The sequence below is a fragment of the Giraffa tippelskirchi genome, chromosome 9, assembly GCF_054371585.1.
Source record: "Giraffa tippelskirchi isolate mGirTip1 chromosome 9, T2T-mGirTip1v1.2.pri, whole genome shotgun sequence".
In the NCBI taxonomy this organism is placed as follows: Eukaryota; Metazoa; Chordata; class Mammalia; order Artiodactyla; family Giraffidae; genus Giraffa; species Giraffa tippelskirchi.
Genome location: NC_137283.1, coordinates 73,828,523 through 73,855,562, shown reverse-complemented (window position 1 = coordinate 73,855,562; position 27,040 = coordinate 73,828,523). Strand labels below are relative to the sequence as shown.

At 41.2% G+C, this 27,040-nt stretch overlaps 1 long non-coding RNA gene across 1 annotated transcript; it reads right to left on the bottom strand.

Moving 5' to 3' along the window:
• Positions 1–189: 189 nt before the first annotated feature.
• LOC145521177 (uncharacterized) lies at positions 190–26,260 on the bottom strand. Its single transcript, XR_014065202.1, has 4 exons — positions 26,140–26,260; positions 19,780–19,861; positions 2,942–3,067; positions 190–2,249 (listed from the first exon to the last, which is right to left on the bottom strand). It is a non-coding gene; the product is annotated as an uncharacterized LOC145521177 (long non-coding RNA).
• Positions 26,261–27,040: the final 780 nt, after the last annotated feature.

The following is a 27,040-nucleotide window of genomic DNA, read 5'->3' as shown; positions in this document are numbered from 1 at the left end:
CTGCCTTACAATTGAAGGCAAGGCTTTTGGATTTATTTCCTCAAGAAGCACTCACGGAGCACCTATGACACAGCAGACCCTGCACTGTCCCAGCCCCACGGGGATGCAGCAGAGAACCAAAGAGACGCAACCTCAGCCCTCAGAGTTTATCATCCGGCGGCAAGATACACACGGTAGGCAAATAAACTACTGTATAATGGATTCAATGGTGCAAGTGTGATGAAGAACAACAGAGCAGGAAAGGGAGATAAAGGGGGCTGCTGTTTCAAATACAGGGATGGGGAGGGCCAGGAGGGTATCAGGGGAGGAGAAATACCAGGAGAGGGAACATCAGCTATGAATGTCTGAGGTGAGGGTGTGCCCAGTGTGTCCAGAGAGCAAGGAGGCCTGGAGCTAGAGCAGAGTCATCCAGGCAGAGAAGGACAGACGTCTTTCTCTGAGCGAGGTGAGAAGCCAGTGGAAGTTTCAAGGGAAGTAGTGACGGGATTGGACGTGACTTTGAACAGTTACTCTGGCGGCTTTATGGAGAGTCGAGTCTGGGAGGACGCGCCTGGACTAAGGGAGACCTTGAAGACGCTGTACTTCAGGCAGAAAAGGATGGTGGTTAGAGTCACCAGGTAGGAGAAGCGCGATTCATCAGGGCCCGAGCCGCAGGATTCCAAAGCAGACCTGCTCCTCTTTGGAAGCTTCAAGGTCTGAAGGCCACAGCAGACTCTGGCACACAGGGATGTCCAAGGCTTGTGTATGAACCCAAGGAAGCGTTCCTGGAAGTTCCTGGGGCTGGAGGGTGGGGCAGGGGGTAAGACAGGAAGATCTATGACAATGAGACCACATGACTCTATCATAATTCCAGCTAAAATATCCAATGTTCCCGGACGTGGAGAAAGGACAAGGGGCAAAGGGGACATGGTGTCTGTGCAGTCCAGAAAAGGGCGCAATGGCTCTTCTGGTCTGTCTCTAGACTTAGCTCAAATAGGCAGAATGTTGGCTGTTTTCACATTCAGCCTGTTGCAGGGCACAAATATCCTTATAACACAGAGGGATGCATCAAGTTCTCTGGGTTTGGTGGCAGCTGCCACTGGGATCACCACGTTAATCTTCTTATCCTCATTCAGTGTCTTGACTAACAACCTGATAGCCACGTGGCCTCCTGGGAGCAGTGAGTTCCCATGCTAGTTACATGAACATTACACGTTAGTTCCCATGCTACATCATGAAGGTTACAATTCACTTGATAGCTATGCTTTTCATAGTAAATTAATAAAATGGTTCAAATGAAGGGACATATTATACCTATGTCTGATTCATGTTGATGCATGGCAGAAACAAAACACAATATTTCAAAGTGAGTATCCTTCAATTAAATATAAATTTTTAAAAAGTCATACTTGCATGAATGCCATGAGTCTAACTGATGTGAATCAATCCTCTTGAATCTGAATGCTTAGAAAATGTCAATATGTCTTGCTAAACTGAGGAGGAGACTCTAAATCCATGGCAATGCCACCCTGAAAGGTTGGCAAAGGTGGTGGGGTGATTCGAGTTGGACTTTGATGAGAGAATAGGAGTTTGTTAGCTGAAGAATTCAGGAGGAAAGCTGTAGGAATGAAATATGAAAAACCACACGGGCAGGAAAGGAAGGTTTTTGTTCACATAGTTGTCCAGCATCCATGAAACAGAGACTGGGCATTTGAGCAATGTTGAGATATGTTTGAAAAGTTGTTTGTGGTCAGATTATTCCCTGAATGCCTTAATGAGAAGCTTGGATTCTCTCCTAAGACAGGGAGGGTGGACGCTATATGTAAGCAGACTTGGAATACAATGGAATATAGCTTTGTTTTAGAAAATGTCTCCAAAGTGATGATGTGAAGGATGGACTGGACTGGAGTACTGGGATGCGTGAAGAAGAGTCTCCAATGGGAAGCAACATGGACCCGAACAAAGGCAGGGGCGATGGGTCCAGAGGGAAATGGAATCAACAAGATGACTCAAAATGCACTGTGCATGAATATTAATGGAGAAGCTTGGATAGATTCAGCTTAGCCAAACAGTTAGACAGCAAGATCACTAACTCAGACAGAGAAGGGAAATGGGCAAGCAGGCTTTGGAGGAGGATATACTGAGTTCAGTTTTGAACATGTTGATTTTGAAATGTTTATGAATCATCCAAGTGGAGACATCTAGAAAATGGAAACATAGCTCTGTGGTTCAGGAGAGCCACGCGGGCAGAGCTGCAGCCTTGGGATTTGCTGTGGAAGACAAACAAAATCATACAAGTTGATAAATTAGAATATAAATTAGAATTTGGTTGTGTGAGGAGACAGTTAAATGAATAGAACGCCAGATTAATCTTCTAGAATGCCAGTTACCTCATGGGATTGTCCATTTGAAAACTCCAGTGGGAGAGGAGATCTTAAAAGTTCTCATCTCTCTCTCCCACTCACCCACCCACCTACTCCCCCCCGCCCCCCCCAAATTCGTAACTATGTGAGTTGATGATGTTAACGTGACTTATTGCATAATCATGTCACCATATATACAAGTATCAAATCATGATGTCATACACCTGAAACTAATATAATGTTACATGTCACTTGTATCTCAATAAAAATAAATAAGTAATAGAAATACCTCTCTGCACACACACACACAAGCTCAGTGACTTCTCACTCATTCTTATCCCCCCTTCAGCCTGCCATCTGACACTTGACAGGCTAGATCACCCTCATCCTTTCATCCTATAACCACCTCCCACCTGCTTCAGCTGAGAGGGGCTTCTCACAATCCACTAAGCTGACTCGTTTACCACCTGCCCATCTGCCCCCTCTCAAGTAATCAACCTCACCTGTCCTTCAAAGCCAAGTTAATTTTCAAATCTTCTATGAGAAAGGAGGAAGAAGAGAAAGTGAGAATAATTACTGAAAAATGTTGTCTATTTTACCTTACTGGTGGGCTAGGAAGAAGAGAAGGGTAGGGACTCTGCTGGCAGTCCAGTGGTTAAGACTCCATGCTTCCACTGCAGGGGTCATGGGTTCAATGCCTGGTTGGGGAACTTAGATCCCACAAGCTACATGGGCAAAAAGTAAAAAAATAAATAAATAAAAATTTAAAAAGAGGAGAAGGGTAAAATGATTAAGTAAATAACTAACATTGTCTCTATGAGTACAGTGATCAGTAACTATACACTTTTGAAAGCAATCATTCGCTATTGATATTGAAGTTTCCCATTTACTTCAAATAGTAATGTCTTGTTTTTTAGTAAAATAGCAACTCCTGGATTCAACATTTCCAGCTTTCTGCTGAATATGTGAACAATTGGTAGTTGGCAGGTTTTGATCCGAGCACTGCAATTCAAGCACTAGAGGAAAATACCTGGGCAGCTTTTTGAAATTACCCAAGCTCCTGGAGATTCTGTTATCACTTCCCTTGGGGGCTAGCCTGCTGCTTGAGAACCCCTAGCTTGTGAGTCTTCTCATGGATGGATGCACCACTTGCCTCCTGTATGGATTTGAGAATCACTGCAGAGCAGGCTGTGCTGTGCTTAATTGCTCAGTCACGTCCGGTTCTTTGCCACCTCATGGACTATAACCTGCCAGGCCTCCCTGTCCATGGGGATTCTCCAGGCAAGAACACTGGAGTGGGTTGCTGTGCCCTCCTCCAGCAGATCTTCCCAAGCCAGGGACTGAACCCAGGTCTCCTGCATTGCAGGCAGATTCTTTGCCATCTGAGTCTCCAGGGAAGCCCCCTACAGAGCACAGGGGGTGGGAAATGGCAGGCCTCTTACAAAATCTCAGGTTGGTTATTTCCAGTGATAAAGAGAATCCCCCCCGAAATTGAAAGCAGTTAATCGGGTGACTCCAGTTCCACAGAATATAAGGAATAACCCCCAGAAAATATTTAAAAGTATAAGGAAATTTTCATCTTAAACTGTCATGCAAAATTTTAAAAATATGTAAGAAATGCAATATCCAAGTGAAAAATAAGTCAGCAGCCTGTCTCCAATCTGCTGAGTGATATGTTTAGCGTGTTTATAATTAAATAAGCTGACTTTACAGTTGGTTTGAGAGTCTAAGCTGCTTTGTTTCCTCCTATGACTTCACGGCACTCTGTGTCCTCCTCACTGTCAATCATATTGAGGCCACCGTGTCCTCCAGAGATGCTATGCTGTTTAATAGTTCTTAATGATATGGGTGCAGTTTCACTGGAGCAGTCATTTTTTGTCCAGTTTATGAATACCAAACAGTCCCAAGCTGTTTTGATGACTAATACCTGCATGTATTATTGTCATTCACTGAGAGCCAGGATTTATTTAGCGTCTCAAATTTTAATGGCTCTGTGTTTATTTTTATTAACAAAAGCAAATGGAGGTCTTTGAAATAAGTAGGCGCTTGGCTCTAATGCAAGATAATAAGGTACCAAAACTTATTCTATAAAGTTCTATCCCAGAGCTTTAAAATCAGAGCAGAATCAGGTGATCCCTTAGTTTGTTGGCTCCAGTTCAAGGTGAGCCGCAGAATCACATGGAGAGCTTGTTCAACAGATGGGTTCCCAAGCTGGAAGGTTCTCATGAGACCCCCAGATCTGCATTTAACACAAGAACTCAGGGTGATCCTTGAGCTCAGGGTGAAACTTCCTGGCTGACCTCTTCGCGATGGACCTGAGCCCCAGGGAGGTTAAAGGGCTTTCCCAAGGTCGTATACCTGGATCACGACTAATGACGGCCAAGCAGAAGCGATGGAGCCTCACTCTCAGCTCTGGCCTCCTCATCCCAACACCGTGCCTGTCTGGGCTGCTCCCCTGCCAGGTCCCTAAGGCAGGAGCGGTTGCCTCTCTAGTGCTTCCTGGAGGGACACTCCCAGTTCCCTGCAGCTGCCACAGACAAGAAGGAAGCTACCTCTGTGCCAAAAGCAGCAGAAAAGCTGTCACCTTAAGGGGAGGACAAAGGATGCCAGCACCGAGGAACATTAAAACCAAGTGCCAGGATCTTGGAGAGACAGGCAGAGATCACTCTGAAATGGCAACTTCCCTCGTGATTCACTTAACATGAGTACAATTGTAAAAAATAAAAATCAAAACTCCATTTTTAGTTAATTTTTGTGTCTGATGTTACAGAATGCTCTCATTTCACTCTCTGACGTGGATCAGTATTACTCAGCCATTAAAAAAAAATGAAATAATGCCGTCTGCAGCCACATGGATGGACCCCGAGATAATCATACTGTCAGACAGAGAAAGACAGATACCATATGCTATCACTCTTACATGGAATCTAAACAATGACACTAACGCACTTATTTACAAGTCAGAAACAAACTAACAGACATAGAAAACAAAATTATGGTTACCAGACAGGAAAGGGGAGAGGGATATGTCAGGAGTTTGGGATTAACATATACATACCACTATATAAAACAGATAAACAAGGACCTACTGTATACCACAGGGAACTCTACTCAATATTTTGTAATAACCTATACAGTAAAGAACCTTTAGTTTTATATTAAAAAAAACCCTTTACTTTATAAAAAATAAAAACAAAATTTGTGTTCCTGATAACTAAATCTCAGAAAGGCCTGAACTTACTTATCTTTCTGAATTTCACTTTATCAGTAAAAAGTGAAGTCGCTCAGTCGTGTCCGACTCTTAGTGACCCCATGGACTGTAGCCCACCAGGCTTCTTCATCCATGGGATTTTCCAGGCTATCTGTAAAAACAATATGCTAAACCTACACACTGTTAGGAATTATCAAGAATATACTAATATTATTTGCGCTCTGTTTCATGTAGTCCTGGCACACTGTAGATACTCAAAAAATGTTACAATTTTAAAAAATATGATTATGTGGTGGGCAGGTCAGGGAGATTCTAATTACAAACACATCTAAGTAAAATTATTGATCCTTCCCATCACTAGAGTGCTGTACAGATTAAAAACCAGGGCAGATAGAGGATGTCAGAAAGATTTATAAGTTTTAAGAGAGCACCTAAAGAAGGCTGAGTGCTGAAGAATTGATGCTTTCCAGCTGTGGTGTGGAGAAGACTCTTGAGAGTCCCTTGGACAGCAAGGAGATCAAACCAGTCCATCCTAAAGGAAATCAACTCTGAATTTCATTGGAAGGACTGATGCTGAAGCTGATGCTCCAATACTTTGGCCACATGATGGGAAGAGCCAACGACTCATTGGAAAGACCCTGATGCTGGGAAAGATTGAGGGCAGGAGGAGGAAGGGATGACAGAGGATGAGATGGTTGGATGGCACCACTGACTCAGTGGACAAAAGTTTGAGCAAACTCTGGGAGATAGTGAAGGGCAGGGAAGTCTGGCGTGCTGCAGTCCAGGGGGTCACAAAGAGTTGGATATGATCAATCGACAAAGCAACAATATAAAATAACATGAATGGAGCTCTTGTAATATAATGTCAAATAAAACAGGTAATGCTGAGCAAAGGCAGCCACAGTTAAACCATGTTGTTTGGCGATGCATAGTCAGGGGGGCAGAGCTAGAAAACAAAGCAAGGAATTAGCAAAAAAAAAAAAAAAAAAAAAAGCGGGATATTGGTTCTGGCTAAAAGGGGTGGGGGTGGGGCCACCGTGAAGAACGGCACTCGGGGGACTTCTGGGATGCTGGCTGTGTTCTACTTCTTGACCTGGGAGGTGGTTACATCTGTGTCCCCTTTAAAACACTTGTCTCTTTTTGTGTTGTATGTGTTTCTATGATTATATGTTATACTAATATTTCGCAATAAAAATTTGTAGAGGATTTCAAAAGCCTGAGGGAGGTAATACAGGTTCCCAGTATAGATGCTGGGTTGCATCTCTGCATGAATTGCTAAAATTAGAGTCCAGCTGTGCCTCCGGTTAGTGTAAATATTTGTCTGTGTACCAGCCTGGAGGACTCACACTGCAGAGGTCTTATGATGTTTAATTGGAAGGCATTTGATCGGGGGTTGCCAGGATTCATTCAACACTAAATATAGTGCCCATCTGATTCCATATGACTTACACGTTTAGTGCTGACTATATTAAAAATCATCTTAAGAATAGTCATGTTTGCTTGATCCACCAATGTTTTTAGCTGTAGTTTCCATGATTCCCAACCAAACATGGAGAAAAAATATATGTCCTAAAGGGGAAGGTGAGTAATTTTCTGAGCTTTACAAGGGCAAAGGCTGTCATTTTGCAACTTAAAAAAAAATTCTTGAATTTATTTTGTTTTAGGTGTGATTGCTCAGTCGTGTCCAACTCTTTGACCCCATGGACTATACAAACCATGGAATTCTCCAGCCAGAATTCTGGAGTGGGTAGCCTTTCCGTTCTCCAGGGGATCTTCCCAACCCAGGGATCGAACCCAGGTCTCCCACATTGCAGGCAGATTCTTTACCAGCTGAGCCACAAGGGAAGCCCACTCCAGTGGCCCACTCCAGTACTCTTGCCTGGAAAATCCCGTGAACGGAGGAGCCTGGTAGGCTGCAGTCCATGGGGTCGCTAGGAGTCGGACATGACTGAGAGACTTCATTTTCACTTTTCACTTTCATGCATTGGAGAAGGAAATGGCAACCCACTCCAGTGTTCTTGCCTGGAGAATCCCAGGGACGGTGGAGCCTGGTGGGCTGCTGTCTATGGGGTCGCACAGAGTCGGACACGACTGAAGTGACTTAGCAGCAGTAGCAGCAGCAGGTGTGATTAGCCAGGAACTAAACTAAAACTTGAAGATGTCAGATGATGAGGTTATAGTCAATGGCTTATCATTTCATTGTTTGAATTGATTCATACTGTTAATACATCTAGATAAGACAGCTTTGTATGGTGTGCCCATGTGTGCTGTTTTAAGTTGCAGAATATTTAGAAACTTAGAAACAATTTGGTATCAGAGTTGATGACAACTGGTTCCACAAAACTGAATTCTTAACATGTTTTTTAATTTCCTGTGATTTAATATCTGAAAATGGACCTAACTTATTAACATAGTACTTCAAAAATAATTACTTGGATTTACTTTAATGAAGTATATCATTATGAACAAGAGAGTACAATTTATATGTACATTTTAAAAAATAATAACAAAATACACACCCTTGTACCTACCACACAACTTAGGAAATAGATCAAAATCTCTGTTCCCTTTCTCCTCCATAAGAGGCAAACACTATTTTGAATTTCATGACTATCACTCCATGCTTTTCTCTGCAATTTTACCATGTGTATGTGGTACATATAATTACACATATTGCTTAGCTTGACATGTTTTAAGTATTGTGTGTGTGTTAGTCGCTCAGTCATGTCTGACTGTTTGCTACCCCCATGGACTGTAGCTCTCCAGGCTTCTCTGTCCATGAAATTCTCCAGGCAACAATACTGGAATGGGTTGCCAGTTCCTGCTCCAGAGGTTTTAAGCATTAAATATATGAAATCATGTAGCAGCATTCTTTAGTAAAGTTTACTTATTCAGCGTTTCTTTTTTCACATTTGCCATGTCAACAAGTGTGTCTGTACTTCATTCATTTTCAGTGTTCTATATTCAGTTTTCTGAATATATATCATAAAGTATTGATTCTTACTTTCATGGAAAAGGTATCTGAGTTGTTTCCAGTTTGAGGGTTTTATTCTGTTACCAAAAATGATGCTGTTAACATTCTTAGACATGCCTTTTCATGCGCAAGTTTCTCATGAATGAATCTCTAGCAGTGGAAATCCTAGATCATTGGTACACATATCTTTAACTCAAGCAGATAATGTCAAATTGTTTTCTCCAAGTGGTTGTACACAGTTACATTCTTAAATGGCTGAATTTGCTTTTCACTCCCACTTACTCAATTACAAATTATACAGCAGTAGTAACTTTCCTTTGCAGATTCTCTTGCTTACAAGTATTAGAAGCAAACTCTGAAAAGCGACTTGTCAGGCTCACATAATCACGCTACAGAAAGGCCAAAGGTAGAGTTGGCTTCGGGTGTGACCGGAAGCAGGAATTTTAATTCCATCAAGACTGTCCCTCTCGCTCTCATTTCTGCCTCCCAGTGATACCTGCCTCATTCTCTCAGAGCAGATTCTCCACCAAGGAAGGGACACTGTCGTCTGTAATTCCAGATTCACTTCCTTCCAACGTCTCAGCTCCAGACTGAACAAGCCAAATGAGAGCTGGACTAGGCCAGCCTGGGGTCCAAGCTCATTCCTGAGATTGATAATCCCTGTGACCAGTGGGCGAGGCCCTCTGATGGGGTCACAGGACCGCTTATGTGGTAGACAAGAGCTTTGTTATCAAAGAAGAGGGGTGACACGGTGAGCCGACAACTAGTGTAAAATGTAAAGATTGACTCTAAAACTGGGATGATGGTAAATAAAATAAACCTTAGCCAAACCTTCAGTTCAGTTCAGTCCCTCAGCCGTGTCCGACTCTCTGTGATCCCATGGACTGCAGCATGCCAGGCCTCTCTGTCCATCACCAACTCCCGGAGTTTACCCAAACTCATGTCCATCGAGTCGGTGATGCCATCCAACCATCTCATCCTCTGTCATCCCCTTCTCCTCCTGCCCCCAATCCTTCCCAGCATCAGGGTCTTTTCCAGTGAGTCACCTCTTCACATGAGGTGGCCAAAGTATTGGAGCTTCAGCTTCAACCTCAGTCCTTCCAATGAACACCCAGGACTGATCTCCTTTAGGATGGACTAGTTGGATCTCCTTGCAGTCCAAGGGACTCTCAAGAATCTCCTCCAACACCACAGTTCAAAAGCATCAATTCTTTGGCACTCAGCTTTCTCCATGGTCCAACTCTCACATCCATACATGACCACTGGAAAAACCATACATGACATATAAAGTATGACACACAGGGGATGTCACATCTGAGCACCCTGACTCCTCCACCACGAGAGGCCGAGGAAGTTCCATCCCTCTCTCCAGGAACCTGATGGCACTTGTGGAGGTGTCACAAGTGGCAGAAATGGGAACAGAAGGGCCTGGCAGCTTGAGCATATCTTCAACGGATTGAAACTTCACCTGAACACACTGTTTAGCTTCTAGGACCAGAGTAGATTTTTAATGGAATAGGCTTACCATGGGACTGTTATTCCTACCAATCAGAAACTAGAGGCTTCAGATAAGACTTGTTATAGACAGAAATAAAGAGGCTGTGTCTGTTTCTGCATAACTGCACTGTGCTGTGAGCCCAACGGCCTTGAAGTTCCTGCCTCTGTCTTCTGGTTCAGGCAGCCTCCCCTTGGCCCTCCTGGCTGAGGGTCCCCCAGTCTCTGCTGGGACCCTCTCTGCCTCAGTCTAGGTGTCACAGAGCCTTGCCACCAGAAGCCACATGGAGTCAGCATCCTTACACCTGGAAGTGAAACACCAGTTGTACAAGATACATTCAGTGTCCAGACAACGCTTGCCACTCCCATGGATGCCAGCCTGACTCCATTGGCCAACTTGGCTTTGGGGCTGAAGACGTTCTCTGGACACCAGTGGCTACTCACAGGCACACGACAGGCTGGAAACACCGGACAATTAAGGTCCTTTGGGAGCAGCACCAATGACTGTCTGGGAGATAAAGACCTCAGCCTCTTTGCCGAGGTGTGGGTCACCTGAGATCCGTGTTCCAATGAACTCCCCAGCCTCCCCAGCAAGGTTAGATGCCAGTTGCCCATGTGGTAACTTGTTTGACAGCACAACTGTGAGATAATAGAAAACCTGTATATTGGTCTTTGCCTCTGGTTTCTGGCACAGAGATCCCGAGAACCTTGTAATTTCCTAAGTGATGAGAGCACAGGGAACATCGCTTGCTCGAATATTTGGTCCTTGACTCTGGTTCGTGATGTAGGGCTCCTGAGACCCTGGTAATTTCTTGGGTGGTGGGAGGGTCTTTTGTTCCAATGAGGCAACCCTGAGTGACCCCCTAGCTGCTTCCTAGGTGGAGCTCGTCATAAGAAAGAACAAGCCATGGTTAGAGGCTTGGAATTTTAGCCCTACCCCTACATTATCTTGAGAAGGGAGAAGGACTGAAAATGGAGTTAATGATGGGTCAGGCCTACATGATGAAGCCTCCATAAAAATCCCAATATTGGCAGGTCTAGAGGCTTGCAGGTTGGTGAACACTTCCACTCTGGAGCGGGGGTCAGTGCAAGGCAGCCCACCTCCACCAGGACAGGAGCTCCTGTGCTCAGGACCCTCCCAGGTAGCTCTTCATCTGGCTGCTCACCTGTATCCTTTAAAACATCCTTCAAATTGGTAACTGTATGTGGTTCCCTCCACTCTGTGAGCTGCTCTAGAATTAATGGAATCTGAGGAGGGCATCATGGGAACCCTGATTGGCAACCAAGTCATACAGAAGTGCTGGGTGCCCTGAGGATCTGCTCATTGTAGTTGGCACCTGAGCAGGGCTGGGGCAGTCTTGCGGGACCGAGACCTTAACCTAGGGGATCTGACACCACCTCCGGGAGACGGGGTCAGAGTTCAGTTAAATTGTAAGACACTCAGCTGGTGTCATGAAGAATTGCTTGGCACACGGAAAGGACCCCACACGTGTGGTGATCAAAAGTGTCATGGTGAAGTGTTTGGTGTGGTGAGTGAAGGAGATACACAGGAGAAGGACCATGGGGTATTCCAGCACTGCGCCCTTATTGGCTTTCTTCCATTATACTTAACTTTTCCACTAACCTATTGGTGTTTCCTGGGAACATGCCCCAAATAAATCCTCCTCTATCCAAATCCTTTCCCTGGGTTTTCCTCTGAAGGGGCACATAAGACAACAGGGAGACAAAACATAAGAGCCTCCAAAAACGTGACTGTGATGTACCCAGATTTCCACAGGAGAGTCTGAGGTAAGCTCTTCTCAGAATCCTAAGCGGAAAACTGAGGTGAAAGCCCTTCACCCTTTCATGTAATTAGGGCAAAGCTGGGACACATGCTTCCAGAATCTCTTCCCTCCTTTACTTCTCTCTCCTTTCTATGCTGGAACACAAGCAACCTTTTTGTTGGACATTACCTATATCATATCTTCCTTCTACTGTTGGAAAGCAGGCCTCTACTTATCTGATATAAAGGTTTTCCCCATTATTGGCTGAAGGTGTATCTTTTTTTAAACTCCATGAGAAATCTATGTGCTGGGTCATCCAGATTCAGCCCTTGGTTGATGAGGGTAAAGAGTAGAGTGAAAAAGCCGGCTTGAAACTCAATATTCAAAAAACTAAGATTGTGGCATCTGGTCCCATCACTTCATGGCAAATAGAAGGGGGAAAAGTAGAAGTAGTGACAGATTTTATTTTCTTGGGCTCCAAAATCACTGCAGATGATGACTGAAGCCATGAAATGAAAAGACACTTGTTTCCTGGAAGGAAAGCTATGACAAACCTAGATAGCATGTTGAAAAGCTGAGACATCACTTTGCCAATAAGGATTCATATAGTCAAAACTATGGTCTTTCGAGTAGTCATGTATGGATGTGAGAGTTGGATCATAAAGAAGGCTGAGTGCCAACGAATTGATGCTTTTGAACTGTGGTGTTGGAGAAGACCCTTGAGAGTCCCTTGGACAGCAAGGAGATCAAACCAGTCCATCCTAAAGGATATCAACGCTGAATATTCATTGGAAAGACTGATGCTGAAGCTGAAGCTCTAATACTCTGGCTACCTGATGTGAAGAGCTGACTCATTGGAAAAGACCCTGATGATGGGAAAGATTGAAGGTAAAAGGAAAAGGGGGCAGAAGAGGGTGAGATGATTAGATTTCATCATGGACTCAATGGACAGGAATTTGACCAAACTCTGGAAGAGAGGACAAAGTAGCCTGGTGTGCTGCAGTCCATGAGGTCGCAGAGTTGGACACAACTGAGTGACTGAGCACACAAAATTTTCTCTCAAAACTTACTGAGCGACTTTCACTATTTTTTTTATTTCAGAAGCTATCACCTGTTTTTATTCTTCATTCTTTCTGAAATATCCATCTCCCTGATAGAAGCAGAGATACTGAAGAAAAAGAGAGGAAAGAAACAAACAAAAGTCAAATGAAGAATACAGAATTTCAGGGCCTTTCCTACAAAATAGGTCAATTTCACACAAATAGTGCACCTAATATTCAAAGAAATTAAAACCAAGTTGCCCTTCCTGACAAAATAAGCCGGAAAAACAGGTGATCAAGCAAGAGATAAAAAGAGAACAGGAGATGAAAAGTGAGCTTATGGATCTCAGGAATGAACTCTTCTGAATATGAAATTATTCAGGGCAGGAAGGGTAAGCCCAACTTTCTCCACTCCTGCCCCCACTCTAGCAATTTTCTTTATGTCTTCAGATTCTTCTGATTAAACAAAGACTCCACCTTCCCAGAGGGACAATCAAAAATTTTTACCAGCCCATCTGCCCCTGTTACCACAGTCAATCTGAGCACTGTTTGGTCTATATTTTAGCTGTAAAATATAGTTAAAATATATTGGGGCATCCCTGGTGGTTCAGATGGTAAGGAATCTGCTTGCAATGCAGGAGAGCTGGGTTCAATCCCTAGGTTGGAAAGATCCCTTGGAGAAGGAAATGGCTACCTACTCCAGTATTCTTGCCTGGAGAATTCCATGGACAGAGGAGCCTGGTAGGCTGTAGTCCATGGGGTCGCTAAGAGTCGGACACGCCTGAGCGACTTCACTTCCACTTTTCCCTTTCATGCACTGGAGAAGGAAATGGCAACCCACTCCAGTATTCTTGCCTGGAGAATCCCAGGGATGGCGGAGCCTGCTGGGCTGCCGTCTATGGGGTCACACAGAGTTGGACATGACTGAAGCGACTTAGGAGCAGCAGCAGCAGCAATGCCATAACAAACTACTTGTGAAATCTTCATTCCTGACCAGAGATCAAGCCCTGAGCATATGGAGTGGGAGCACTGACTCCAAGACCCTAGACTAACTGAGAAATAAACCTAGGGATTATCAAATAGTGAGAACTCACACAAAGGAAACCACTTGAATATATGACCCAGCATCACCCAACCACCAGTAGCGCCCTGTGCAGGACGCCTCATCTAAACAACAAACAAAACAAAAACACAAACCCAATGATCAGCAGACAGGATTACCACCTCACTCAGCCTTGCCCATCAGAGGAAAAACAAACAAGCAAACAAAAACTCAGCACAAATCTCACCCTATAAGAAGATAACACAAACCACTGGACCAACCTTAGGAGGGCAGAAACCAAAAGGAAGAAAGAATTCAACCTTGAAGCCTGGGAAAAGGAAACCTCAAACACAATAACTTAAAAAAATAATAATAATGAAAAGGCAGAGAAATACTGCACAAATGAAGGAACAAACTAGAAACACAGAAGTCTAAATAAATGAAGAGGAAACACACAAACTACCTGAAAAAGAATTCAGAATAATGATAGTAAAGATGATCAAAAATCTTGAAAACAAAATGGAGAAAATGCAAGAATCAATTAACAAAGACATAGAAGAATTAAAGAATAAACATACAGAAATAACACAATTATTGAAATTAAAAATACTCTAGAAGGAATCAATAGCAGAATATCTGAAGCAGAAGAATGAATCAGTGAGCTGGAAGATAAAATGGTGGAAATAACTTCTGAAGACCAGAATAAAGCAAATAGAATGAAAAGAACTGAAGACAATCTCAGAGACCTCTGGGACCATATCAAACGCACCAATATTTGAATGATAGGGGGTCCCTGAAGAAGAAGAGAAAAAGAAAGGGTATGCGAAAGTTTTTGAAGAAATTATAGATGAAAATTTCCCCAACATGGAAAAGGAAATAGTCAATCAAGTCCAAGAGGCACAAAGGGTCCCATACAGGATAAACGCAAGGAGAAACTTCCAAAAACACATACTAATCAAATGAACAAAGACTAAACGCAAAGAAAGAATGTTAAAAGCAGCAAGGGAGAAGCAACAAATAACATACAACGGAAACCCCATATGTTTAACAGTTGATTTTTTAGCTGAAACTCTGAAGGCCAGAAGGGAATGGCAGGATATATTTAAAGTACCGAAAGGGAAAAATCTACAAACAAGATTACTGTACCTGGCAAGGATCTCATTCAGAATTGATGGAGAAATAAAAAGCTTTTCAGACAAGCAAAAGTTAAGAGAATTCAGCACCACCAAAGCAGCTTTACAACAAATGTTAAAGGGACTTATACAGTCAAGAAATAAAAGGGAAGAAAAAAGATCTACAAAATTGATCCCAAAGAATTAAGAAAATGGCAATAGGAACTTATATATCAATAATTACTTTAAATGTAAATGGATTAAATGCTCCAACCAAAGACACAGACTGGCTGAATGTATACAAAAACAAGACCCATGTATATGCTGTCCAGCAGAAACCCAGTTCAGACCTAAGACACATACAGACTGAAAGTGAGAGGATGGAAAAATATATTCCATGCAAATGGGAAGCAAAAGAAAACTGGAGTATCAATCCTCAAATCAGACAAAACAGACCTTAAAATAAAGAAGATTACAAGAAATAAGAAAGGACACTACATAATGATCAAGGGATCGATCCAAGAGGAAGACATAACAATTGTAAATATCTCTGCACCCAACATAGGAGCACCTCAATACATAAGACAAACATTAACAGACATAAAAGGAGAAAATGACAGTAACACAATAATAGTAGGAGACTTTAACACCCTACTCATGCCAATTGACAGATCATCAAAACAGAAAATTCATAAGGAAACACAAGTCTTAAATGATACATTAGATGAGATGGATCTCATTGATATCTTCAGGACATTCCATCCAAATGCAGAAGAATACACCTTCTTCTCAAATGGATATGGACCATTCTCTGCGAGAGATCTCATCTTGGGTCACAAATCAAACCTCAGTAAATTTAAGAAAACTGAAATGGTATCAGGCATCTTCTTGGACAACAGTGCTATGAGACTAGAAATCAACTGCAGAAAAAAAGTGTAAGAAACACAGAGACATGGAGACTAAACAATACGTTTCTAAATAACCAACAGGTTACTGAAGAAATCAAAAGGGAAATCAAAAATCTTCTCGAAGCAAATGACAATGAAAACACGGCAACTCAAAACGTACAGGATGCAGCAAAAGCAGTCCTAAGAGGGAAGTTTATAGCAATACAATCCTACCTCAAGAAACAAGAAAAACATCGAATACACAACCTAACTTTACACCTAAAACAACTGGAAAAAGAAGAATTAAAAAAAGACCAAAATTGGCAGAAGGAAAGAAATCATAAAGATCTGAGCAGAAATAAATGAAAAAGAAATGAAAAGAAACAATAGGAAAGATTAATAAAACTAAAAGCTGGTTCTTTGAGAGGATAAACAAAATTGACAAACTTTTACCCAGACTCATCGAGAAAAAAAGAGAGAAGAATCAAATCAACAAAATTAGAAATGAAAACAGAGAGGTTACAACAGACAATGCAGAAATACAAAGGATTATAAGAGAATATTATGAACAATTAAATGGCAATAAAATAGATAACCTGGAAGAAATGGACAGATTCTTAGAAAAGTTCAGTCTTCCTGGACTGAGACAGGAAGAAATAGAAATTATAAACAACCCAATTACAAGCACTGAAATTGAAGCTGTGATCAAAAATCTCCCATAAAACAAAAGCCCAGGACCAGATGGCTTCGCAGGAGAATACTATCAAACATTTAGAGAAGAGCTAATGCCTATCCTTCTAAAACTCTTTCAAAAAATTGCAGAGGAAGAACACTTGCAAACTCATTCTATGAGACCACTATCACCCTGATACCAAAACAAGACAAAGACAGCACAAAAAAAGAAAATTACAGGCCAGTATCACTGATGAACATAGATGCAAAAATCCTCAACAAAATTCTAGCAAACAGAATTCAGCAATACATCAAAAAGCTCTTTTACCATAATCAAGTTGGGTTTATTCCAGGACTGCAAGGATTCTTCAATATATGCAAATCAATCAATGGGATACACCATATTAACAAATTGAAAGATAAAAACCATATGATCATCTCAATAGAAGCAGAAAACCCCTTTGACAAAATTCGGCACCTATTTATGATTAAAACTCTTCAAAAAATGGGCATAGAAGGAACCTACCTCAACATAGTAAAGGCCATATATGATAAGCCTACAGCAAACATTATCCTCAATGGTGAAAAACTGAAAGCATTCCCCCTAAGATCAGGAACAAGACAAGGGTATCCTCTTTCCCCACTATTATTCAACATAGTTCTGGAAGTCCTAGCTACTGCAATCAAAGAAAAGAAATAAAAGGAATCCAGTTTGGAAAAGAAGAAGTAAAGCTCTCACTGTTTGCAGATGACATGATATTGTACATAGGAAACCCTAAAGATAGTATCAGAAAATTACTCAAGCTAATCAGTGAATTTAGAGAAGTTGCAGGATACAAAATCAATACACAAAAGTCACTTACATTACTATATGCTAACAATGAAAAATCAGAAAGAGAAATTAAGGAATCAATCCCATTCACCATTGCAACAAAAAGAACTACATATCTAAGAATAAACTTACATAAGAAGACAAAAGAATTGTACACAGAAAATTATAAGACACTGATGAAAGAAATCAAAGATGATATAAACAGATGGAGAGATATTCCATTTTCCTGCGTAGGAAGAATCAATATTGTGAAAATGACTATACTACCAAACACAATCTACAGATTTAATGTGATCCCTATCAAATTACCAATGGCATTTTTTCACAGAACTAGAACAAAAAAATTCACAATTCATATAGAAACACAAAAGACCCCAAATAACCAAAGCAGTATTGAGAAAGCAGAATGGAGCTGGAGGAATTAACCTTCCTGATTTCAGATAATACTACAAAGCTACAGTCATCAAAACAGTATGGTACTGGCACAAAAACAGAAATATAGACCAATAGAACAAGACAGAAAGCCCAGAAATAAACCCATGCACCTATGGGTACCTTATTTTTGACAAAGGAGTCAAGAACATACAATGGGGCAGTAACAGAGGCAGTAATAGACAGCCTCTTCAATAAATGGTGCTGGGAAAATTGGACAGCTATATGTAAAAGAATGAAATTAGAATAATTCCTAACACCATACACAAAGATAAACTCAAAATGGATTAAAGACCTAAACGAAAGACCAGAAACTATAAAACTCTTAGAGGAAAACATAGGCAAAACACTCAACAAAATAGATCAAATAAGATCCTCTATGACCCACCTCCTAGACTAATAGAAATAAAAACAAAAGTAAACAAGTGGGACCTGATTAAACTGAAAAGCTTTTGCACAGCAAAGGAAACTATAAACAAGGTGAAAAGACAACGCTCAGAATGGGAGAAAATAATAGCAAATTAAACAACTGACCAAGGATTAATTTCCAAAATATGGAAGCAGCTCATACAACTCAATACCAGAAAAACAAACAACCCAATCAGAAAGTGGGAAAAAAACCTAAGCAGACATTTCTCGAAAGAAGACATACAGATGGCTAACAAACACATGAAAAGATGCTCAACATCCCTCATTATTAGAGAAATGCAAATCAAAATTACAATGAGATGTCACCTCACACCGGTCAGGATGGCCCTCATCAAATAGTCTACAAACAATAGATGCTGGAGGGGGTGTGGAGAAAAGGGAACGCTCTTACACTGTTGGTGGGGATGTAAACTGATACAGCCACCATGGAAGAGGGTATGGAGATTCCTTAAAAAACCAGGAATAAAACCACCGTTTGACCCAGGAATCCCAGTCCTAGGCGTAAACCCTGAGGAAACCAAAATCGAAAGAGACTCCTATATCCCAATGTTCATTGCAGCACTATTTACAATAGTTAGAACATGGAAGCAGCCCAGATGTCCGTTGACAGACGAATGGATAAAGAAGTTTTGGTACATATACATGATAGAATATTACTCAGCCGTAAAACGGAACACATCTGAATCAGTTCTAATGAGCTGGATGAACCTAGAACCTATTATACAGAGTAAAGTGAATCAGAAAAAGAGAAATACTGTATTCTAACACATATATATGGAATCTAAAAAAATGGTACTGAAGAATATATTTACAGGGCAGCAATGGAGAAACAGACATAGAGAATAGACTTATGGACATGGGGAGAGGGAAGGAGAGGGTGAGATGTATGGAAAGAGAAACATGGACACTTACATTACCATATGTAAAATAGATAGCCAATGGGAATTTGCTGTATGGCTCAGGAAACTCAAACAGGGGCTCTGTATCAACCTAGAGGGGTGGGATGGGGAGGGAGAAGGGAGGGAGGTTCAAAAGGGAGGGGATATATGTATTCCTATGGCTGATTCATGTTGAAGTTTGACAGAAAACAGCAAAACTCTGTAAAGCAATTATCCTTCAATAAAAAATAAATTAATTAATAAAGAAGAAGAAAGAATAGGAGGAAATGAATTCAGGATATTTAGGGTCCTGACAAGCTGAAAGGCGGACTTCCCTGGTGGCTCAGTGGTAAAGAATCTGCATGCAGTGCAGGAGACCTGGGTTTGATCCCTGGGTCAGGAAAATCCCCTGGAGGAGGGCATGACAACCCACTCTAGTATTCTTGCCTAGAGAATCTCATGGTCAGAGGATCCTGGCAGGCTGCAGTCTACAGGGTCGCAAAGTGTCAGACACGACTGAAATGACTAAGCAGCAGCTGCAGCAGGTTGGAAGGCAGCAGAGTGTGGTTGTTGAAAGCCTGAAAGCCGGCTGTGTAATTAGACCCCAGCCCTACCCTTTATTACCCTGTCTCCTGACATTGTTTTGCCTCTCTGTGCCTCAGCTTTCTTACCTTTAAAATGTTGGTGGCAGAGTTCTCTGGTGGTCCAGTGGCTAAGAATCCACCTTCCAATGCAGGGGACACAGTCTGATCCCTAGTGGAGGAAAGATCACACACACTGCAAGACAGCTGAGCCCAAGGGCCGCAACTAGAAAGAAGCCCTCGCGCCGCAACACAAGATCCTGCGTGCCACAACTGAGACCTTATGCAGCCACATAAATACGTGCTTTAAAAATAAGTAAATAAAATGGTACTTTAAAAATAAATAAATAAAATGGTGACAGTAATAGCCACCCGCAGTATACAGTAATGATGAAGATTGAGATGATACATTTAATCCTCTTAGAAAAATGCCCAGCCCATATTAAGCACAATTAATTATTATTAAATCAAGCAGAACTTGGTAATTTTCTGAAAGGGGAGAGTCAGAGAGAGGGAAGAGACAAGGCTTCAAGCTTCTAGGCTTCAAGCCTGGACATTCATAGCCCCATTCATTACCAAGGAGAATACAGAAGATAAGATTATAAAAGTGTCCCCAATTATGGATTCATTTTGAACATTTTATGATGGAGGCATCTTTGGACAGATGAGTAGAGCTGTCCCCTACTCTTGGGAGAGCAGTCAGGGCTAGAGACAGACACAGGCATCTTCAGTGAGCACGTGAAGCCAGGGACGTGGGTGAGATCTCGTTTGTGAGGCACCCAGGAGAGGAGGAAAGGGTGAGTACTGAACTGCAGGACATCCTCACTTGGGGGCTGGGCAGAGGGCTCAGGGCTGTGATGAGGGACCAGTGGAGAACAAAGATGAGGCAGACAGTGATGCGGCACAGCGCCAGGGCTTTGGAGAGCCTGTGATCGGGAACACAGATAAATGGTTAACCTCCATCCAAAGAACGACACCTCTCCATGAGAAAGAAAACCCAGAGGATATGTGTGGGAGCGGGTAAGTGAAGTGTGTAGACTGTCGCTGGTAAAGCTGAAGAGAGTTTCCATCTGGTGCTTCAGTTTTGTCTATAAAATAAGAGCAAGGCCATGTGTGGCCACATACAGGAAGTCAGTGCAGGAGTGGAGTTTAGGGTCAGCTAATGATAGGAGGGGGGCCGGAGGGGTCCCTTCTCAAAGGGGAAAGAACAAAGTCTCATCAAGGACTCAGCAGACATGCAATGAAAAGTATGAACTATAGTATTGCAAGAAAAAAAATTTTTGGCCAGAGATTTTTCTCAGCAATTTTTCCAGTGTTCTGAATGTAGAAACAAGAGCCAGGATGAAGAATTTGAGGTAAGATGTGGCATGCAAAATTTATTACATGGCTACTTTTACCATAAAACAAAGTATCAAATAACTAAATTGAGTCCTTTTCAAGATTTACCTGGGACTGGAGAGTTGGCTTAGGATACAAAATACCTGTATCCAGCTTCACCTCCCTATTGTCTATTGAAAGGATTTTAATCCTTTAATAAAATCACTCATAACATACAATGGAAAGTATTTCCTAGAATTTTTTAAAACTAATGAGAAGGAAGCTTGAATATGCTGATTAACGTGTAAGCGAGTTATTGGAAAAGGAATGATTATTGTTTTAATATCCTCTTAGTTACTCTAAAAGATTCGAAAACTGATTGTATAACACGCTATATAAAGTACAAGGCTTAGTCATAGAACCATCAGTCTCATACCTGAGTTTTCATACTTAGTATAAACGTCTGGAGGATTTTTTATCCTCCAGCTGAATGGTTTAAAACTCCCAGAAAGCTCACTACACAGCATAAAAAAGACATCTTAGATATAACTATTTCAAGTTGTTTATACAGATAAATGCATTTCTGTTCACTTTCAGCATTCAGTAGTTTGTTGTAAACTGGAGTATAACTAGGAAATCATTTCAAGGATCATATCAAAGACACAATTTATTAAATACTTTAAACATCATTCACAAAACAACATTAGGGCATAAGAGTGACAGTAGAACTCTCTAATCAAAGAATCATTACTTTACCTCTTTTCAAGGATTTGGTTGTCTATACAAAAAAAAAAAGTTTAAAAAAATGGGTGTACAAAAAAATATGTTAAATAAATGGGTCACTTCAACAATTTGTTGAAGTACAATGAATCAAAGTGAGGCCAAAAACAAAAAATGAGACTAAAGATTAGTCATAACAAGTGGATGAATGCAAGTAAGAGGTGCATTTTATAAACAAACTTACAAGGCAACTTCTGCAAAATAAACAAACTCTCAACAATGAGTATATGAAGAGCTGCCTCTGGGCACCAGTTTCAGACCCACATCTATCAGCTCTGGAAGCAGCAGAGGGCTCTCTACCAGGGAGAACCCCAAAACTGGAGCACCCCTTTAGGTCTCTTCTCTTCATTTCCTCCCTTCTTTGACTCTTTATCTGAAAACAAGTCAGGTCAAATGAAAGACAGTGAAGGTTCACGTGGCTGAGTTCATGATAAGAAAGCAGAGGTGTTCTGTGTCTAGCAGAAGCAACACAGGTCCGGAAAAGAGCTAGACTGAGAAGACAATAAATCAGCTAGGAGTGGTGGGGGAAGACCCTTACTCCTTAGCGTCGTGGTGTTTGCCTGTGTGGCGTATGATGACTTCTGGAAGGCCTCTAGCTGGGATCATCTGCATTAGATGTGGGTATAAACAATTTTCAGAATCATGTTCTAAGTGGATATCATATCACGAAATACCAGTGGTCTCTAATAATTCATCACATACGCATCACCCCTACTCATCATAGAGAGAGAAACTCCCTCTGATTTGACTACAGTGTAAAATGAAACATGTCTTTTTTATTCTACGAGAACCCATTTTTGTTTACTAGATTTTCCTACTAAAGGGAAATCAACACTCGTTTTTCTGAAACCTATACAACCTATAAAACCTATGACAAACCTGATCCTTTGTCAGTTCCTTACTGCTATTATTTGAATTTACGAAAGTTGCAATGCGAAGACAATTTAGGTTGCAATGATACTTGGAGATGAGAGCGCTGACAATCCTTGGATATGTTTGAAAATGGGCAAATGTGTGGCTCTCAGCTACTTCCACTACCTTATTTGATGCCTTGTCAACTAAACTTGGTGCTCCCGTTCTATTATTCTCAACTTCTATTATACAAACCATTTTAATAAATTATTTAGCCTCTATTGTTCTAAGTTCTTAGATTTTTTTCACATCACAATTCTCCAGTTTCCAGTATGTTATTTCCTGTTATGAAAGGATTCAAAGTAGTTTGTTTTTTATTGTTGTTTTTCAAAGACAGGGAGGCTGGTCAGTGGTACGTGGGGATGTTTTGCAATGCTACTTCCTTCCTATACGCACACACACACTCACAGGCCCTAGGTAAAAAGTTGCCAAACTATCTGAAGTCTTCAAACCACCCTTTCTGGCTCTTCTTTCCTCCTTTGGAAGCACGTCCTGCCCTGGAGTTGCACTGCGTCCTGAATTCTCCCCATTTCCTTACAGAGAGACTGGGCCACAGCTCCCCCCCCCCCCCCCCCCCCCCCGCTCCTGGGTGGCAGAGGGCCCCTTCTCCCAGAACACACTCACTTTCTAGCAAAGCAAAGGGAAGAGGCAGGCTGGCCCCACCTCTGGCCGCCTCAGTCTTTCTGGGACACTGGGTTTCTCCTTCCTACAAGTTACATCCCGTCTGTAGCCAGACTGGCCCAACAACAAGGCTGTATCTGTTAAAGGGAAACTTGCCCCAAAGGGTATGTCATGGAGCAGAAGGCTGTGGGGGAGGGGAGAGGTGCAATAGGAAAGCGAATCTTCAAAGAGCTAAAATCCAGCCTCTCAACGTTTTGTAATACTCAGTCAAGTAAATCCTTTTTTCTTTTTTTTACTGGTATTTTGTTCTAGAAGATAGCAATATTAGCATATTCTAGAAAAGAAAACCTGGACTTTAGTAAAGTATCATTAAATGAGAGATACATGATTAAATGTTATAGACAAAAACATTATTTTGAAGTTACCTCATATACTTAGGTTTAATGAAGTCTTAAATATACAGAATTATTTCATACACACATTAAGAAAACATGAAATAGGTGACTAGGTGGAGTTGAAAAAGATGCATGCAAATATTTTATATTGTCCATGCCTTATATATGTTGGGTTTTATGTGTTAGAGTGTTTGTTATCCTATTCAGGATACAGTGGCTTTTTTAATAGAAATATAGTTAATTTACATTGTTGTATTAGTTTCAGGTACACAGCAAAGTGATTCAGTTATGAATATACATATATATTCTTTTTCAGATTCTTTTCCCTTATAGGTTATTACAAAATATTGAGTATAGGTCCCCTTGCTATATACAACAGGACCTTGTATAATACAGTGACTTATACTAGGATTTGTGAAATGACTTTTTTTCTAGCCTGTGGAATAATTTATTGTGGAACAGCTGAAAAGTTTCTCTAGTTTACTAATAACTCAAAGCATCATTTATTTTCTCAGGAAAAGAACTAGAAAGATTGGCCCTAAATTTAAAATGTCACTCTGGTAGTTTAGTGTTCAAAAATGAGTAACGACATGGAGTTACCAGTGATGTTTTAAAATTCATATTCTGGCTATACGTACAGGGTTGGGTTTTTACTTTTTTTTTTTTTTTTTGGCAAGACCATGGTAAGATACCAAAGTGACCTAAGAGTCTTTACTCCAAAATGTTTCCCTAAATAATTTCTGAACCATATGGCAGAAATTTGATAAAGATGACTAAATTTGCTGTCATGTTTCATTATTGTTCACAGTGAAACCAATGAGAGAGCTAAGCTTTAGATACTAAGTAATACCTTAGAAATATGAACTTACATAAGACTTTTAGAGATACCATCTTTAAGTACTCTTACTCTTAAAAAAATAAAATAAAAAGCAAAAATCATAGATGAAGGGAAGAAACAGATTGGGTGACACTATATGCCAGCCAGACACTGGGCTAGACACTTCACATACCTTAGGTCATTCAACAGTACGATGAGATAGGAAATTTTTTAAGCTGTGGAAGTTTTCTTTTTCTAAACCTGTATAGCTCTTTTTATTTTATTTTATTGAACTAAAATAGTCTATTTACAATGTTGTATTAATTTCTGCTGTACAGCAAAGTGATTCCATTATACATATATGTGTGTATATATATATATATATATATACACACATTCTTTTCATGTTCTTTTTTATGGTTTTTCACAGGATGTTGAATATAGTTCTCTGTGCTATACAGTAGGACCTTGTTTATCCATCGTATGTATAATAGTTTGCATCTGCTATTCCCAAATGCTCAATCCATCTCTCTCCCATCCCCCTTGCTCTGGGCAACCGCAAGTCTCTTCTCTATGTCTATGAGCCTGCTTCTGTTTGTAGATAAGTTCACTTGTGTCATAGTTTAGATTCCCCATATAGCCATTATTATATGATATTTGTTTTTATTTTTCTGACTTACTTTACTTAGTATGACAATCTCTACGCTCCCATGGTGCTGCAAATGGCATTATTTCATTCTTTCCTATGGCTGAATAATATTCCATTATATATAAATACAAGGGAACAGTATATATTCCATATATTGGTATGTGTGTATATACATATATACACCACATCCTTTTTATCCATTCCTCTGTCAGTGAACATTTGGGTTGCCTCCATGTCTTGGAAACTGCAAATAGTGCTGCAATGAATAATGAGGAGCATGCCTCCTTTTGAATTACAGTTTTGTCCTGGAGTGGGATCATGGATCCTGTGTGAGCCAGCGTAACTCCTGACCCACATGTCATAATGCAGAGATTATTTGCTCTGCCCTATGTTCCTCTTGCACAAGATCTTCTCTTATTCAAGTCCTATTCTTGAATCATCAGCTGCCTCAGGCTTGATGCGGGGCAGTCTCTGAAGGACTAGCCTAGTACTTTAACTCACCTTTCAAAATACTCACAGTACAGACCACACCTTAAGTTCCCAGGAACCTACTGACTCATGCCCCTCCCCCAGCCTACTGAGAAGGATATCAAAGCCTCCTTTATCTCTCTGGGTGGATACAGAGTCATTAAGCTTAAACATGCCCTTTGCCAACAGATTTGAGGGTTGGGTTTAGTTATTAACTCGGGGAGCCTCCACCCAGCTAACTATTCTAGGCAATAATTGGGTGAGTCAGGTGTTTTTATATTCATATTTCATATTTCAGCAAACCAGTAATCCCAGAGCACTGTGACTGAAGACTGAATGTCCTGGAAAGCTTGCCATCATGTCTCCATCATGACACAAACTGAGGATAACAGGAGAAAAGTGCATTTTCAACAGAACTATGTTTTGTGTTTTTTTTCAAACAGCACTGCCTTATTTGTTACAAAGGGTCAATAAATGTTTGTCCATTTCACCTTTGAGGAGGCCGTGAGCTGTTTCCATAAAGCACAGTGCAGCACCTTCACTGAGGCAGTGGGGGACGGGAAGTGAGCGTCTGTTTAAGTAGGACCGCAACCGGAGAAGAGCCTTCTCTGCCTGGAAGACAAAGAGCACCCGGAGCATCTGCCGCTCAGAGAAAAGCCTAGCCTCCCCGGAATGTTTTCCTTACAGCAGCCTGTGGCGTGACTGCAGGTAAGACGGCTCTGGGGACACTCCCCCTCCAGCCAGGCACACACCTGACTCAGAGGAGGAGCTGGAGGCCAGGAGGAGGAAGAAGGGCAGGCCAGCACCGCTCCTGTGTCATCAGGGCAGACACAATCACTGCTCTCCTGCTTGGGTGATGCTCGTAATTCATAGAACACCACGAATGGACCTCACTTCTGAAATGTAAGGACATGAGGGAAGTTTAATCCTCTGTAGGAAAAACATTCTCCTGAAATCAAATAAGTTAATTTTGTGTTCAGTACTTTATTGTGCAGTAGGTAGTGAGCTAAACACCTTACATGCTTTTGCAATGAACAAAGCTCACAATTCCAAAAAGTTGCTGTTCTTTTACCATTTCACAGATGAAAAAATTTGGGACAGTAACTTGCCCAGAGTTCCACAGCTGAGCCAAAATTTAAAGCAAAGTTTTGTTTGTTTTTAAGAGCCAGAACTATTGACAAGTATATTATATTGCCTATTAGTAATTGTCTAAATAAAACTAATGTGACTAGCATGCAGCCTGCATAGCTAAGCTTAAAATTATTCAGTATTTTATATGTATATATAAATACTATATATATATATAAAATAGGGGCTTCCCTGATGGCTCAGACGGTAAAGAATCCACCTGCAATGCAGGAGACATAAGTTTGATCCCTGCATCGGGAAGAT